General features: G+C 47.1%; 1 protein-coding gene across 1 annotated transcript in view; it reads left to right on the top strand.

Moving 5' to 3' along the window:
• Positions 1 to 491: 491 nt before the first annotated feature.
• B3GNT2 (UDP-GlcNAc:betaGal beta-1,3-N-acetylglucosaminyltransferase 2) overlaps positions 492 to 14,684 on the top strand; it is a 28,668-nt gene continuing 14,475 nt past the window's right edge. Inside the window, exon 1 of the mRNA XM_003830876.5 lies at positions 492 to 760. The gene's annotated coding sequence lies outside the window, so the exon portion shown is untranslated. The remainder of the gene's footprint in view (positions 761 to 14,684) is intronic.

Here is a 14,684-nt window from a genome sequence, read left to right as displayed (position 1 = left end):
CCAGGGTGGCCCAGGCCTCCCTCCCCCGCCTCCCCGGCGGGGCCATTCCTCACCCGCCCCACCACTGGAGGGGGCGGCCGGGGTCGGTCTAGTTCCGGTTACAAACTGGACAGAAAAGGCCACTGGAGTCTCGCTAGGCGATGCGCCTAGTCCCCTAGCCTCAGACGAACCGCAAGAGGGGCCACCCACAACTGGAGGGGCGGAGGCTGGAGCTGAGTTTCATTGGTGTTTTTGGAGCTGCCAGACATTTCCAGGGGGGTCGCCTTCCTAGAGGCCCCCTTTCCCCAGCTTAACCCTCGGCTTTGCAGGCGGGTGCGTGGGGGCTGGAGGGTCCCTGGAAGCCGCGGGGAGCGCGGGCCCGGGTGGGTCCTGGTACCGGGTGGGGAGAGCGGAACCCTCCCAAAACTTGGGGCGCGGGGCGGGGCCGTCGGGCGGTGACGTGAGGGGCGGGGCCGGGCCCCATTGGCGGGCGGGCAGGGGAGGGGCGGGGCCGGGCGCCCGCGGCGGCTGCTGCGCCTGGAACCGGAGCCGGGAGTGAGGCGCAGCGGCAGCGGCAGCGGCAGCAGCTGCAACAAGTGCCGGAGGCTAGCAGAGCCGAGCCGGAGCAGTCCCTGCCGCCGACACCGCCGGGGCGCCGCGCATGGAGCGTGAGCTGCGGCGGTCGCCGGGCTGAGCCGCGCGGAGCGGCCGGGACGTGGATGTGGCCGCGATCTCCCGCCCTTGCCCCCGCCCCGCCGAGCTGGAGCTGCTCCCGGACAAGGTAGGGCCCGGGCGCCGAGCACCCCCGCCGGCTCCCTCCCCGCTGCCCTCTCACCGCCAGGCCCCTCTACCAGTCCCCTTCCGCCTCCCTGCTTCCCGGCCCCACCTTCCGGACACCCTGCTACCCCCGCCCGGTTCCTCGCCGGTTCCGGCTTCGTACCCGCGCCCCGGTGGAGGAAGCCGTCCCTAGGTGGCTCCTGCCGCATTTAAGCCTCCCTTACCTTCCCGCCGTCCCAGCCACCCAACCTCAGCCCCGAGGGAGAGGAGAGGGACACCGCCCGCTGCGGGGCTTTGGAACCTCCCAACCCATTCCGTGCCCACCTCGCCCTGGAGCCCGGCGACCTTCCCCCTCCTCGCTGCACCCCAACTTCCGGGGGATCCGGCGCCGGGGCGATGCGGGCTTTGGCAAGGGGCATCTGGGGCCGGGCCTCCTCATCCGGGGCGCGCGGGCATTTCGGGGAGGGGGGCGCGCGTGATTCCTCGCTCGCACCCCCGCACCCCACCCTCGCACTGCGCCGGCCTCCCGTGCCGCACGGGGAGATCAGGTGTTTTGTGAGCCAAAGAGCCGCCGGCAGCCGCTCCCCACCCCCCACCCCCAACCTCTGCCACTTCTGTCTCCGGCTCCCCCAAAACTGGTTTCTGCCAAACTTCGGGAAAACCTTTCGCTTTGACCTTTAAAAAAAAATATTCCACACTGTTTGCGTTGAATGATTAACCAGGCTGCTAGCCCGAGTCGTGGGGGTGGGGTGGGGCGGAGTGGGGTGGGTGCTGCCAGGCCAGGGAGCGCCTGAAGCCGGACTCTGCCAGACACCCGTCGTGGGAAGGTGGGCGTGGGGGGCCCTGCCGGGGCTGCGGGCGCGGGACTGGCGGCTACTCCAGCACGGCAGGCGGACCCTTCTGGAGGCAATAAACCGAGTCACCTGGTTAATTTCCAGGCCACGGTATTTGAAACTCGGGGCTGGGGGCCGCAGAACTCCCTGTACCCCCATCAAGTAGAGGAGCCGTCGGGAGACTCCCCACAAGTGTCACAGCGTCAAAGCTCATCTTTAAAAATATGTACATTTATAACCTGGGTTGGCGAGGCGGCGCTCTTCTGCCCAAAACGTAGGGGTGGTTAGTTTGTTGAGTGGGCTTAGCTCACAGGTGCCTGAGCTGTATCCCCGTGGCCGCCTCAGCCACCCCAACTTCTCAGAAAGATTGTTTAGAACAATTAAACTATATTCTTTTGCCCTTCTCTTGTTGGAACCCTACCGTAATATCCGATAGCGAAGCCAGTTGGTGAATATAGAATTCTACTTGTTAAAACAAATTCTTCCGGCATAATTATTTGTGCCTCTGGAGGTGGTAAACGAGGTGGCCGACAGGGCCGGGACTGGGAGTGAAAAGGCGGCGACCCTGGCCGAGCCAGTCCCGGGGCTCCGGTGCCGGCTTATAGTCGCACCCATGCGGATCTGACAGCTGACCCGGAGGGAGGACCGGCAGGGCAGGGCAGGGCGGTCACTTCCTATTGTCCTAACTCCTGCTCCTGGTTCTTTTGAGTAGAGGGTGGTTAAGCCTGGAGGAATTTGGGAGAGTTTTACTCTGAGCCCATGCGCTCTTAAACCAGATTAGATTTTAAGAACACAGAAGTGAAGGAGCCCCATACGGCTGTACTTGAGTAATTTGAGTAATCCTTTTCCTCCCTGCCCAGACTTTACAAATGTGTTTATCGTTAGATCTTCTGTTTGAAACTACTTTTTTAGTTCGGAATATTGCTTTTTCTCCCTACAGCAAGGGTTCACTGTTTCTCATTTAGTTTTTGTGCAGGCGGCATTTGTATGATGAAGGCCTAATTCTCTGTGAAACTGACCAGTTCTCACCCTTACCATTCATTAGACTTGATTCTGCCACATTTAATTCAGTGATCTTGGGCAAGTTATTCTTCACCTGAGCCTCATTTTACACATCTGGTTTTGGGGATGGTGGTGTTTGCTCTGCAAGATTATTTCTGAGGACAAATAGGATGTTTGCCAAACTCCTAGCACTGCACCAGGAGAGCTGAGAAGTGCTTAATAAATGGTGGTCATTGCTGTAATCAATAGAAAAGTTCCTCCTGGCATCGACTTCCCCTTACCAAAAACAGTAACCCTGTGGTAGCCTTTTAGATTTGCCTGTCTGAGACTGAAATCAGCCACATTTGGCAGATGCACATCAGAAGGTTCTTAAAACCTAAGTAGTATTTTGAGGAAAATAAGCATGATTTGCTTGTTGTTCAAAAATTATGAATTTTTTTTCTGGGCTTCTGGTGAAGGGCTGAATATCTGAAGGTTTGTAGTTTTGAAAATTTTCTTGTTTTAAAGAAAAGTCATGTTTTAGGTTTCTGATAAACTAAAGTTGTGCTAAAAATAGGAAAGTAGAACTGATAATTCATAGTTGATTTTGACTATACTGTTCAGATATGTGGGTTTTTTTTTTTTAAATAGTTGCATTAGTGAGGCATCGTTGGTATGTTCTGAAGAGAAATATGCAGGGCTTTTTCAGCTGATGCAGGGATAAAAGAAAAAGTGAATCCTCTGTTTCTCAAACTTTGAAACTTAGCTTTAAATGTTTTTTTCTTTTTTTTTTTGAAATGGAGTCTCACTCTCCCGCCCAGGCTGGAGTGCAGTGGCGCAATCTCAGCTCACTGCAACCTCTGCCTCTTGGATTCAAGTGATTCTCCTGCCTCAGCCTCCCCAGTAGCTGGGATTACAGGCATCCACCACCACGCCCGGCTAATTTTTGTGTCTTTAGTGGAGACAGGGTTTCACTATGTTGGCCAGGCTGGTCTCGAACTCCTGACCTCGTGATCCACCCGCCTAGGCCTCCCAAAGTGCTGGGATTACAGACGTAAGCCACCGCGCCTGGCCTTAGCTTTAAATGTTTTCTAGCAATGCTAGGGTTTCATGAAAATCCTAATTTAGGGATGCTGATCCACAGCTGTTAATACTCTTGACATACTGGGTCAGTGCTTTTCATTCTTTCTGACTTGGTTAATGGATGTAGTATTTGACTGTATTTTTCTGTATTTTTTTGATGGTTTTATTGGAAAGTCTGTTAGAGACTTTAAAAATTAATAACTGCCTATGGTTACTTTTATAAACATTGAGATCTTGAGATCTTGCAACTAGGATAATACTTGGTGATGTGTAATCTATTGCAACATCCCTGATGGTGGTACATACATTACCAATACTGAAAGATTCTCATAAAGGCCTTTTGGTCTCTTATGTAAGTGCCCAGGGGAAACTAAAGTCATTTGGTTGCTTGGTATTTTTGGTGTGTACAGAAGGTTAAAACATGAATTAAACTAGACTCTGAAGTGGTAAATGTTTCCTGGCTGCATCCAGTAAAGAAAACAGCACAAACACCCAAAAGGTGTGGACCCAGCTGTCTTTTTCTCCACTCTCTAAGGTGGGATTGCTGTTCCTACGTACTTGCCAAATGTGTCTGCAAATTACAGAATGAATACATTCCTCTCTCTGGAGAGGCAATTACTGTTTGAATAAGAGGTGTATGTATGTGTGGGGTAAGGTTTTGGGAGAATTGATGTAATGATTTCATCATCACTCACTGGTAAGGAGACTTTGCCAGGCTGAACAAAGCTTCAGCAAAGAGAACTTGTTACTTGATGGAGAATTTATTATTAGGGCTTATGTGGCACAATTACTTTGCTGCTGGAAAAAGTTATTTGTACTGAGTTTTCTATTTGTTACAAATTTTAAGAGTTGAGATTTTTGCCCTCTGTGTGTTGCCCTGTGAGTATTAACAACCTCTGCCCACCAGCTTTGTCTTTTTGCCTTGTCTTAATTTTTGTAACAAAAATTCAGATGTCTTTTGAGAGTCATAACATGTATCTTGTGCAATTTTAGCTTTAGGTATTTTCATATATAACTTTAAGAATGTTACACATTATTTTCTGTGCATCTATAACTTAAAAAAAACAAAAACCATTTTCTGATGTGGCTACAGAGGGGGAAATTCCCAGTAGCCAGGAAATTGATACTTTCTACTTTTCATTCTGTGGCATTTTAAAACAGAGGGTTCAGGTGTCTTCATTCTGATATGAGTAGGATGTACGTAGCTTACCAGAATGTTTGAAAAAATTGATAATCCAAGGTAATCAATTCTGGCATGTGGCTAGGTTCTGTCCGAGTGCCATGTGGTGGTTTAGTGGTTAAGAGCATAAACTTGGAGTCCATAAGATGAGGATTTTTTTTAACTTCATGTATAACATGCAGTAAAGTGTGAGAAGTGTTAATATTAAGCATGAGCTCATGTATGTAAGCTCTCAGATTAAGAAATGAACATTTTCAGTACTGCAGAAGGTTCCTGCGCCCATGTCTTGTCCGTGTTCCCACCCCCTCACCCTGAAGGAACTGTTACTCTTTCTTACATCATCATAGATGTGACTTCTGTCATCATAGATGGGTTTTACCTGTTGAACTTCATGTAAGTGGAATCAGTCATACAGTGTGGCATGTAGTCTTTTGTGAAATAGACTTGAATTCTATTTTTACCACTTATTGTGTGACTACGGACAAGTTATTTAATCTGAGTCTCAGTTACGTATGGGAATGCCTAAAGTTAAAATTACACGAACTATTTCAGGATAAATTTTCTCACTTGTAAAATGGGGAAGATAAAGCCCTATGTTAGATTTACTGGGGAAAGTAATATAAAGCTACACCTGGAATACCTAGCACTGTGCCTGACTGCAGTTTCCTCTTCCCCTTTTTATTTCTTTAACAGGGTGATAACTAAAGCAACTAGATCTTTTGTGTTTAAATGAGCTATTTCATTAAAAGTTCTGTAGATCTTTTATTGAAAATTAGAAGACAAATCTTTATTTAATACTTTGTTGATATAGCTTTAGCTTTAAGATGTATTATTTGTTAGTTGCCTGTTTTTGACATTTCCTCGCTAAAGACAGTCATTGAAATGTCCCATTCAGAGTTGTTTGGCCACCTGTGTAACATGAGCTAGGATGCAGTGATGAGAACTGGTTTATGGTCAATTATGGAGCTTATGGAAGTTTAGTTTGGGTAAGAGTCATCAATAAGTGCCCAAGATGCTCACAACATCTGCTTTATGTTTAGTGAAATAATTATTTCAGAGGTGAAAGCACAGGGCCAATTATTTTAATTGCTTGCTTCAGACAAGCCACTTAAAACATTTTCAGCTCTTGTAATCTTACAGTGTAAGTGGTATTACATAATTCCATGGCCTCATGTCTCCTTATTTGTTTGGTACTTTTCATTTTTGGACCCATTCTGCAAATGTAACTTGGGTAGTACTTGGCATTCTTTCTAAATGACTTTCATTAAATGTTTATTTAGAAAAAGTATTCAAGATAAAGTAAAGGAAAATAAAACTAATTCCACCCTCTCTCACCACTATAACTACAGTTAACTTGATGTGGGTCCTTCTAAGTGCTCATTTCTTCTTTTGTACACTTCTAGAATGACCTTAGGAAAAACATACTTCCAATACTTTATGGAAATTTAAAACAAAATATGGGCCTGCTTAGAGATGTCTAGCAGAGAAGGCAAGAGTCTTCGTAGGCCTAAGTTCAAATCTGTCCACACTGTGGTCCCTACTTGTACCTTTGTTAGTGCTGAGCAGACAGTCCCCAGAGACTCCATCAGAGGGTCCCCTGGTCTCCAGATTACAGTAGCCAACACGGAAAACCTGCCCTGGAATACTTCTCCTTAAGACCTCAAGATGTTTGGTGAAGTGAGCAGTTTGTTCTCCGACCAAACACGCATTGATTGAGCAATTGGTGTGTGCCTAGCACTGTGCTTGGCTGTGCGTGATTGCTGCCTTCAGTGGGCAGTGTGGTGGAGACAGCCAGGAACTGGTAAGATTGCCTTGGTAGAGGTGTAAGCAAATTATGTGTTGGAGGCAGCCAAGAAAGGCTTCTTAAGGAAGTGGCCTGTGGGCTTGGTCTTGAAGGATGTGAATAACATTTCAGAGGCAGAGAAAGGAAGGTAGAAGTGCTCAAGGGATTGTAGGCTGAGAAAACAGGACACAACAGAAAGGCTCATAGAGGTCTTTTGGGGAAACAGCAGGTGATCCATTGGGTTTGGAGTGCATGGTGCTTAGAAAGGTGTAATAGGCCATGATGCAATCTCGGGGATCATGCAGAGATGTGGCAGTTAATAGTTATGGAGGTAGTGAGGAACCAGTGAAAGTTCTTGTGGTCAGGGGAGAGAGAGAGAGGGTGTGCTGACAAGTTATGGCCAGGCTTGCATTGAGGAAGATGGGCCTGAGCGTGAATGAGGCGAGCCTGACCCCGGGCAGGTCATTGCAGTCCCTCTGTTCTCTGCTTCCCATTTGCCCCCTACCAGTTTCTCTCAGAAAGAAGCTGGAGGGATCCTTTAAAAACTGAAATGACTTGAGGTTACTTCTCTACTCAGAATCCTCCAGTCAGAATCCCTGTCTTCTTCAGAGGAAAGCCAGAGTTCAAATGTCACCTACCAGGATTGGTGATCTGCCCTCCTCCTCCTACCTCCCTTCTCCCCCTCATTTCATTCCAGGCACAAGGCCCCCAGCTTTCCTGCCTCTGGCCTTTGTGGTGACTGCTCCCCCTGCCTGGAACTATCCTCACCTCTTCTCTGAGAAAAGGTTTTCTCTGATCACCCTGCATAAAGCAGCCTTTCCTTATCCCCTGTGCAGTGCTTCATATTTCATCTAAGTGTTTATCAACCTTACAGCAATCAACTCTGACTTGGTTCTTTGCTGCCTGTTTTCAACACTGCTTGGTTTAAGTAGGCGTTTGACATTTGTTGAGTTAGGCCACATCATTAAAGTTAGTCTTAGTAGAGGGGAAACTGAGGGCTCAAACCAGGGCAGGGATAGTACAAGATTGAAATATGTATGTGTGTTGTTTGGAAGAGGTGGATGAGAGAAAAAGACTCATGGTGGGTGTAAAGGAATTTGGAAACCAACTAAGGGAGGTTAGGAGAAGGGCCATGACACAGGTATATTGGGGCATTTTTTAGCATATGGGATATGGGAGTCTGTAGTGATGTCTAGGGGACAAGAATAGGGGGTAAGGGAAGACCCAGCAATAGACTTGGGCCCAGAACTGTGGAGCAAGTCCATTTTGTGGGATGGGGCCAAGGAGCAAAGGCTGCCAACATGCAAGAGAACCCCGGGGGTTCCTGAGCTTGGGGTGGGGTAGACATGGTGGCCAGCAGTATTGGGTGCCCTAGAAAGTCAGGAGGGTGCAAGGACTGCGAAGATTCTAGAAGGTGAGGGGGATTGGGAGGGTCAAGGCAGGACAAATGGGCATGACAAGGAGCATGTGCCTGGTGCCTTTGGAGAGGGAGAGGCTGAAGATGGGGGAAACAGTGGAGATTGCTATTGGTGCAAGACCCCAGAAGCAGCAAGAGCTGTCACAGGGAGTGGAGATCCTGGGAGTGGGGGGTCAGGGACTGGCTGATGTAGAGAACTTGAAGTAGGTTTTGGTCCCAGAGCTGACATCAAATGTCTTTGTAACTATGGCAACCCACTTAGCTCCTGTTTCCCACCTCCCTGCAGAATAGCATGAAACCTGCACAGCCAACTTCACATGTTTATTATTGGAATCCATTGAACTCATGAATATGAAAGTGTTAATACTCTGGGAAGATATTTCTATGGACCATAAACTTGCTGCAGTTTATTTGTGCTTCAGAATTTTTTTTGAGACAGAATTTCCCTCTTGTTGCCCAGGCTGGAGCGCAATGGCATGACCTTGGCTCACTGCAACCTCTTTCTCCTGGGTTCAAGCAATTCTCCTGCCTCAGTCTCCTGAGTAGCTGGGATTACAGGCATGCACCACCATGCCTGGCTAATTTTGTATTTCTAGTAAAGACAGGGTTTCTCCGTGTTGGTCAGGCTGGTCTCGAACTCCCAACCTTAGGTGATCCACCTGCCTTGGCCTCCCAAAGTGCCTGGTAGAAATTTTTCTAATTGTTTATTTTCTTTGAGAAGCACTTAACATCCAACTGGTTCTCCAAAGTACTTCTTTTTTGAGTCTTGATCAGGGAATAACACAATTGTGGTGAGTTTTATGTGCATGTGTGTTTTTAACCCTCCAGGTCTGGCTCTAGATTGTTCACTGGGAAGCCGAATGATATTTTCAGATTCAAATATATTTGTCTAATAATGAAAGTGTTGAAGTGTTACAAATGCTATCCTTTCTAAATAGTCAACATTTGGAACTAGTGAGATGTATTTTTACCTTTATCATTTTATGGTTGTCTTTGAAGCTTGTTTATAAGGAACTTTTATGTAACTTTATTCTTGAGATGCAGCCATTATATTTTTGTTATTTTCCTTTACCACATAAGGAGTTATTTCCTTCAAATGAACTTAAAATATCTCTCATGAATACTCCTATTTTTAACTGAATGTTTCTCTTTTTTTAAAAACTTTTATTCTTCAAAGTTCTGATGGATCGTCTTTTTTTAACTCTTTATAATGGAAATTTTCAAACAAGTGCAGATACAGAGAATGGTATCATGAAGCTTCAGGTAGCCACCAGCGGCTTCAGGGTGATGATTCTTTATTTTCATCTCTACCCCACTCACGACTAGGGGCCCATGGGCACCATCCAGAGAGGGAGAGAGAAGAAGGTCACAATGGACCACAGAGTGGGCAGCCATCAATTTAGAGATAGCGGAGGCTGGGGGAGAGGATTGGACGCCCCCAGGGAGAGTGACAGGCAGACCGGCGAGATTGGAAGCCCGTGGCACTGGGATTGCTGTGGTCCCTCGTCCCTCCACATATGTGATCACCTATGGTATATGAAGGGAACGTGCAGAGACTCGTTTAAAACTGAGGTGACTCAAATTGCTTGGTAAAAGAGGCCCAGTTTTTTAAGCAGTTCAATAGTGCCCACATATTGAGCAAACATGTTCTCTTTTTACTGTGGCGACAAAAACTTTTCTTGGCGGGTGGCCGGAGAAAGCTATGTTACTATTGCACTTCTTTAAATACGGAAGCAAGTCTTGGTTGAAGGCCTGAATGATGCCTCCCCTTTTATAGAACATTTGGATAAAAGGCCAAAGTGTTACTTTTTTTTGAGGTTACATATTTTAAAATGTATATGGTTTATTTTGATACTTAAAAAGCAACAACTTCAAAACAACAGTCCTGAAACACTTGTCAGTAAGGTGTTAGGATTTAACCAGCCTTTGAGAAAGGGAGAAGAGGCGGGACAGGAATCCGAGATGGAGCAGGGAGCTGGTTTGCTTGTTTGCCGCCTTGCTCTGAAGTTGCCACCCAGGGTCACACATCACTAGAAGTGTTTTCCTCTGGGAGGAGGATGATGTCTGACTGTGGAGAAGAGGCAGCATCCCAGAGGAAGCCCAATTTAACTGGATGCTCAGTGTGAGAGGAGGAGCGCTGGCATTTAGTGGCTGTGTGCCGTGGGCGGGGCCTGCCAGCCCTTGGCTGTCATTTACCACCTGAGGGACAGGCTGCTTAGTTCCAGCCTCCTGGCTCACCTGGAACCATTTCTCCTGGGAAGCATCGTAGCCAGGAGAGTGGATTCCAGGTGGTGAGGGCTTGGTACTCCTTTTGGGGGATCCTGAGTGCCAGGAGGAGAGGATGAAATCGATGGACTGGGGGAATCGAGGCTGTCCTCATGGAAGAGGAGACAGGATTTGAACCTGGGCCTTCAAGGATGGGGGTAAGGATGGAGAGAAGCAAGATAAGGGATGTTTTAAGCCAGGAGAAACCAGGCTGAGAAGAGGTATGGGTGGGGAGGATAGTAGTTGTTGTTAAGGGGTGCTGGTGTCTAGAGGCCTCCAGGATGGGGTTTTAGGGGTGGCCTGCCTGGATCAAGGATCAGCTTGGATGTGCTCAGCGAGGATGGGGATGCCCATTTCCCTCCATGCAGCTCTGGGCTAGGGGCGGCCCATCTGGGTTCTCAGTTCCTGCCCTCTCCCTCTACTTTTTCTGGGAACATCAGACAACTTTCTGATCCTGTGAACCAGTTTACTTCTCTGTGAAATGAAGACACCTCAGTCACCACTTGACTGTGTATCCAATTGCGCCCATGGCATATGGACAAGCCCTCACTCAGCTAATGGCTGGGCACTAGGTGTGCAGTGGTTAATTTGTTTTATTATAAGGAGTGTCCTTGATACCTTTATCTCATTTCTCTATTTTTTTTCCCTTCCCCAAAGTGTTAGACCATGCACTTTAATCCAATATTATTTTTATATGTTTTTTATTCTTGTAGAGACAGGATCTCTCTCTGTTGCCCAGGCTGGCCTCGAGTGATCCTCTCACTTCCACCTCCCAAAGCACTGGGATTACAGGTGTAAGCCACTGTGCCTGGCCTAGTACAACATTATTTAAAAATCTCTACACATGCCTACTCTGCAGAACTTTCTGCACTCTTTGTGCCTGCTTTTGGAAGAGCGAGTCAGGCAGTTCTCTCCAAGCTGCTACCCTACAAGACTCCAAATGGATAAGCCAAGGAGTCCTGCAGTCTGAGGTTGTAGTACCTCACTTTCTGGTGTCCCCTTCGCTGTAACCAAGAGCATATTCTCTTTTAAGAAAATGTGTCACTGGAAACCTTCATCCTAACTACCAAGAAATTGAGACTTCCCAAAGCAATTTATTAAATTACTTAAAATACAATGTCAGTTGTATAATTGTGAACACTTATTGAAGTTACAGAAGGTTATTTTTAATATGCTATATGTAATCTCAAGTTGCAGCATGTTCAAACAATGCTTTTTTGATTTTGAGGTTACATTTTTATTTTGGAAGTAAGACAAATGTAAACGTTTATCTTGCAGGGAAATGTTGGGGATGCTCTCAAACTCTACAGTTTTTTTTTTTTTTTTTAAAGACAGGGTCTCACTCTGTCGCTCAGGTTGGAGTGCCGTGGCACGATCTGGGTACACCGCAACCTCTGCTTCCTGGGTTCAAGCGATTCTTCTGTCTCAGCCTCACGAGTAGTTGGGACAACACACATGCTACAGGCCACCATGCCCAGCTAATTTTTGTATTTTTTGCAGAGACGGGGTTTCATCATTTGGTTAGACTTACGGTTCTTGAGGGACAAGAATTGCCAAGTATAATTTAATAGAATTGGAAAGGCAGTGGTTGTTTTGAAAGAGTTTGTCTGTAGAGTACCTGATGGAAGTGAGGTACATCCGTGGTCCCCAGCCTTTTTAGCACTGGGGACCGGTTTTGTGAAAGACAGTTTTCCACGGACTCCAGGGTGGGAGGATATGCGAGATGGTTTCGGGATGAAACTGTCTCACCCTAGATCATCAGGCGTCAGATTCTCGTAAGGAGCATGCAACCTAGATCCTTGCATGCGCAGTTCACAAAGGGTTCGCCCTCCTGTGAGAATCTAATGTCAAGCTGATCTGACAGGAGGCAGAGCTCAGGCAGTAATGCTTGCAGGCCTGCCCACCACTGCTCACCACCAGCTGTGTGGCCCCGTTCCTAACAGACCATGGACCGCTAGGGGTCCATGGCCCAGGGTTTGGGGGCCCCTGCCATAGATTATTCTTGCCAGGGAAAATAATGGATTGAATTTGATTGCCTGAGTGCTTAATATTAAAGTGCTTGTTTTAAAATTGGAAATTTCTGCTTCTCTGTGTGTGGCCAGTTATCACACCAGTGGAACTAAGTGGTGGGGAATGGTGTACTTTTGAAAGTCGATCTTATGAGTTTGAGAGGGGTCATCTTTAAATTTTGTAAATTGGTCATTAGTTGAATTCTTGTACATTTTACTATGTAAAATGACAGTAATCACTTTTTCGTACCTATGTGAAAATAGTCTCCTTGTTTGTATGTGTCTGTAGACATGAGGAGCCCACATAACAGACAACAGATTCCTCCTTCCTTCCCCCCTTCCTTTCCCCCTTCCTTCCCCCCCAATCTCTACACCAAGACTGCCAAGACTGGGCTGATGGCCTACTTATTTCCAGAAGCACTTGTACAAGGTCACTTGGATAACAGTTTATATAATGGGATTCTGTTTCTAGTCCAGTAAATGTAATTTATGCTTGTGCATTTCTATTAATTTTTAATTGCCTTCTTTCTCACCTCCCCCATCCCTGAGGCCTGTGTTTGTTTATAGATTTATTTAATTGTATTTGTTTCCTGAGTCATGTTTTTAGGTGATGTACTGCCTTGAGATGACACCACGTAATTCTGTCTTGAGGAGTGAGGCCTAGAGGGGAAAGCTCGGGAATTGGTAGATGCTTAGGATACTTATGGAGAAGAGGGCCAGGACTGGCACAGAGCCAGGGACCAGGGGGAGGGATGCTGGGGAGGGGGGTGTGTGTGAAATTATCCAAGAATGGTTTGCTAGAACAGTGTTTAAAATGTTTGATCAAAATGGTCAAAGAATACAAGATGTCCTTAGATTAGGTCCTGGTTCCTTTACTGTCCCTCCCCTTCTTGTTCTCATATTGATTGTGTGTTGCGTGGTAGGCACTAGATATGCAGAAGTGAATATGGCCCATTCTGCCCAGGAGTCCTTGGTGTGTCAGACCTGTTATCACACCATGTGCTAAGTCAGATAAATGTGGGTGAGGTGGTGGTAACAGCAAGGGGGAAGAAATACAAGCAGCCCAACCTGGGTGGGGGCAGTGGGGTGGGAGGAAGAGGTGACACATTGGTGCTTTTTTGGTTGTTGTTGTTGCAGTCTCACTCTTGCCCAGGCTGGGTCGGAGTGCAGTGGTACATTTCAGCTCACTGCAGCCTCTGCCTCCCGGGTTCAAGCGCCTCAGCCTTCCTAGTAGCTGGGATTACAGGCATGAGCCACCATACCCGGCTAATTTCGGGCCACTGGCTCTTCTGTTTTTATGTTGATAGCCCAGAATGGAAGCTATAGACTGTGAGAAAAAGACTTTGTTACTAATGATAATTTTGACTACTGGACTGGACTCCCCAGTCCCCTGGGACATGTGGTAGTAATCCTGGTTCTCTTCCCCAGGGCAGCCTTGGGCAAGGCTCTGTCTCCCTGTTCCTTGGTCTCCTCTGCTGTAAAAGAGATGTTAGAGTGGATGGTCTGTAAGGCCCTGGGAAAGACATTCTTGGAGCTTCTTTCTGGTAATGAAATTGGGTCACAATCTATGTATGAATTCATGTGCATGTTGTTGACAAACAAGTAAAAGAATGAGGTAAGCCAGGCGTGGTGGCACACTTGTAGTCCCAGCTACAAGCTGGTGGCTGAGGTGAGAGGATCACTTGAGCCCAGGAATTCAAGACCAGATGGGGCAACACAGAACACAGGCCAGACCCTTTACCCGCCCCCACGCTGTCACCCCCTACACACACCAAGAGTGAGATGGTACAGTTGGTGGGTAACGCTGGTTCTTTGATCCCTTTCCGTCACAGGAGAGCTGGGGTCTGGACCAGCCCTGTGCCACTGTCCCAACCCTGTGGCAGGTTGTAAAGTTGTGCTGATCTCCCTTCACTGCAGGCTGTGATGTTGGAGGGAAGGAAAAGCAGATTTTCTCCACCTGTAGCCAGCTCTGACAGGTGTTTAAGACGAGGCTAGTTTAAGCCCCAGCAGTCTCTCATCCTTTCGTATGAATAATCAAAACTGAGTCATCACAAAGCATATCTGCAGGGGATTCTGCCTATGGTGCGGAAGTGTTACCAGACCAGGACCCCTGGATACGTTAAACCATTGGGTGATTCCCAACTGGCCATTTTGTTGTCTACATTATTACTTTCTCATATCAATTTGGAAAAAAAAAAATTCGATTTCCCCTGCCTTTCCTTGGAATGGTTTACATCTTTCTGGATGGGTATCCACAAATGCAATAATTTTGGTACCTTAATTTTTTAAAACTACAACTTTATTTGGGGATTCTCAATCCTCCTCGAGCAACGGTATTGTGTGGTAGAAAGTATAAGAGCTTAGACCCAAGGTTGGG

This window comes from Pan paniscus, chromosome 12, assembly GCF_029289425.2.
Source record: "Pan paniscus chromosome 12, NHGRI_mPanPan1-v2.0_pri, whole genome shotgun sequence".
Classification (NCBI taxonomy): domain Eukaryota; kingdom Metazoa; phylum Chordata; class Mammalia; order Primates; family Hominidae; genus Pan; species Pan paniscus.
Note: the sequence above shows the minus strand (reverse complement) of the source record. Positions and strands in the feature narration are given on the sequence as shown.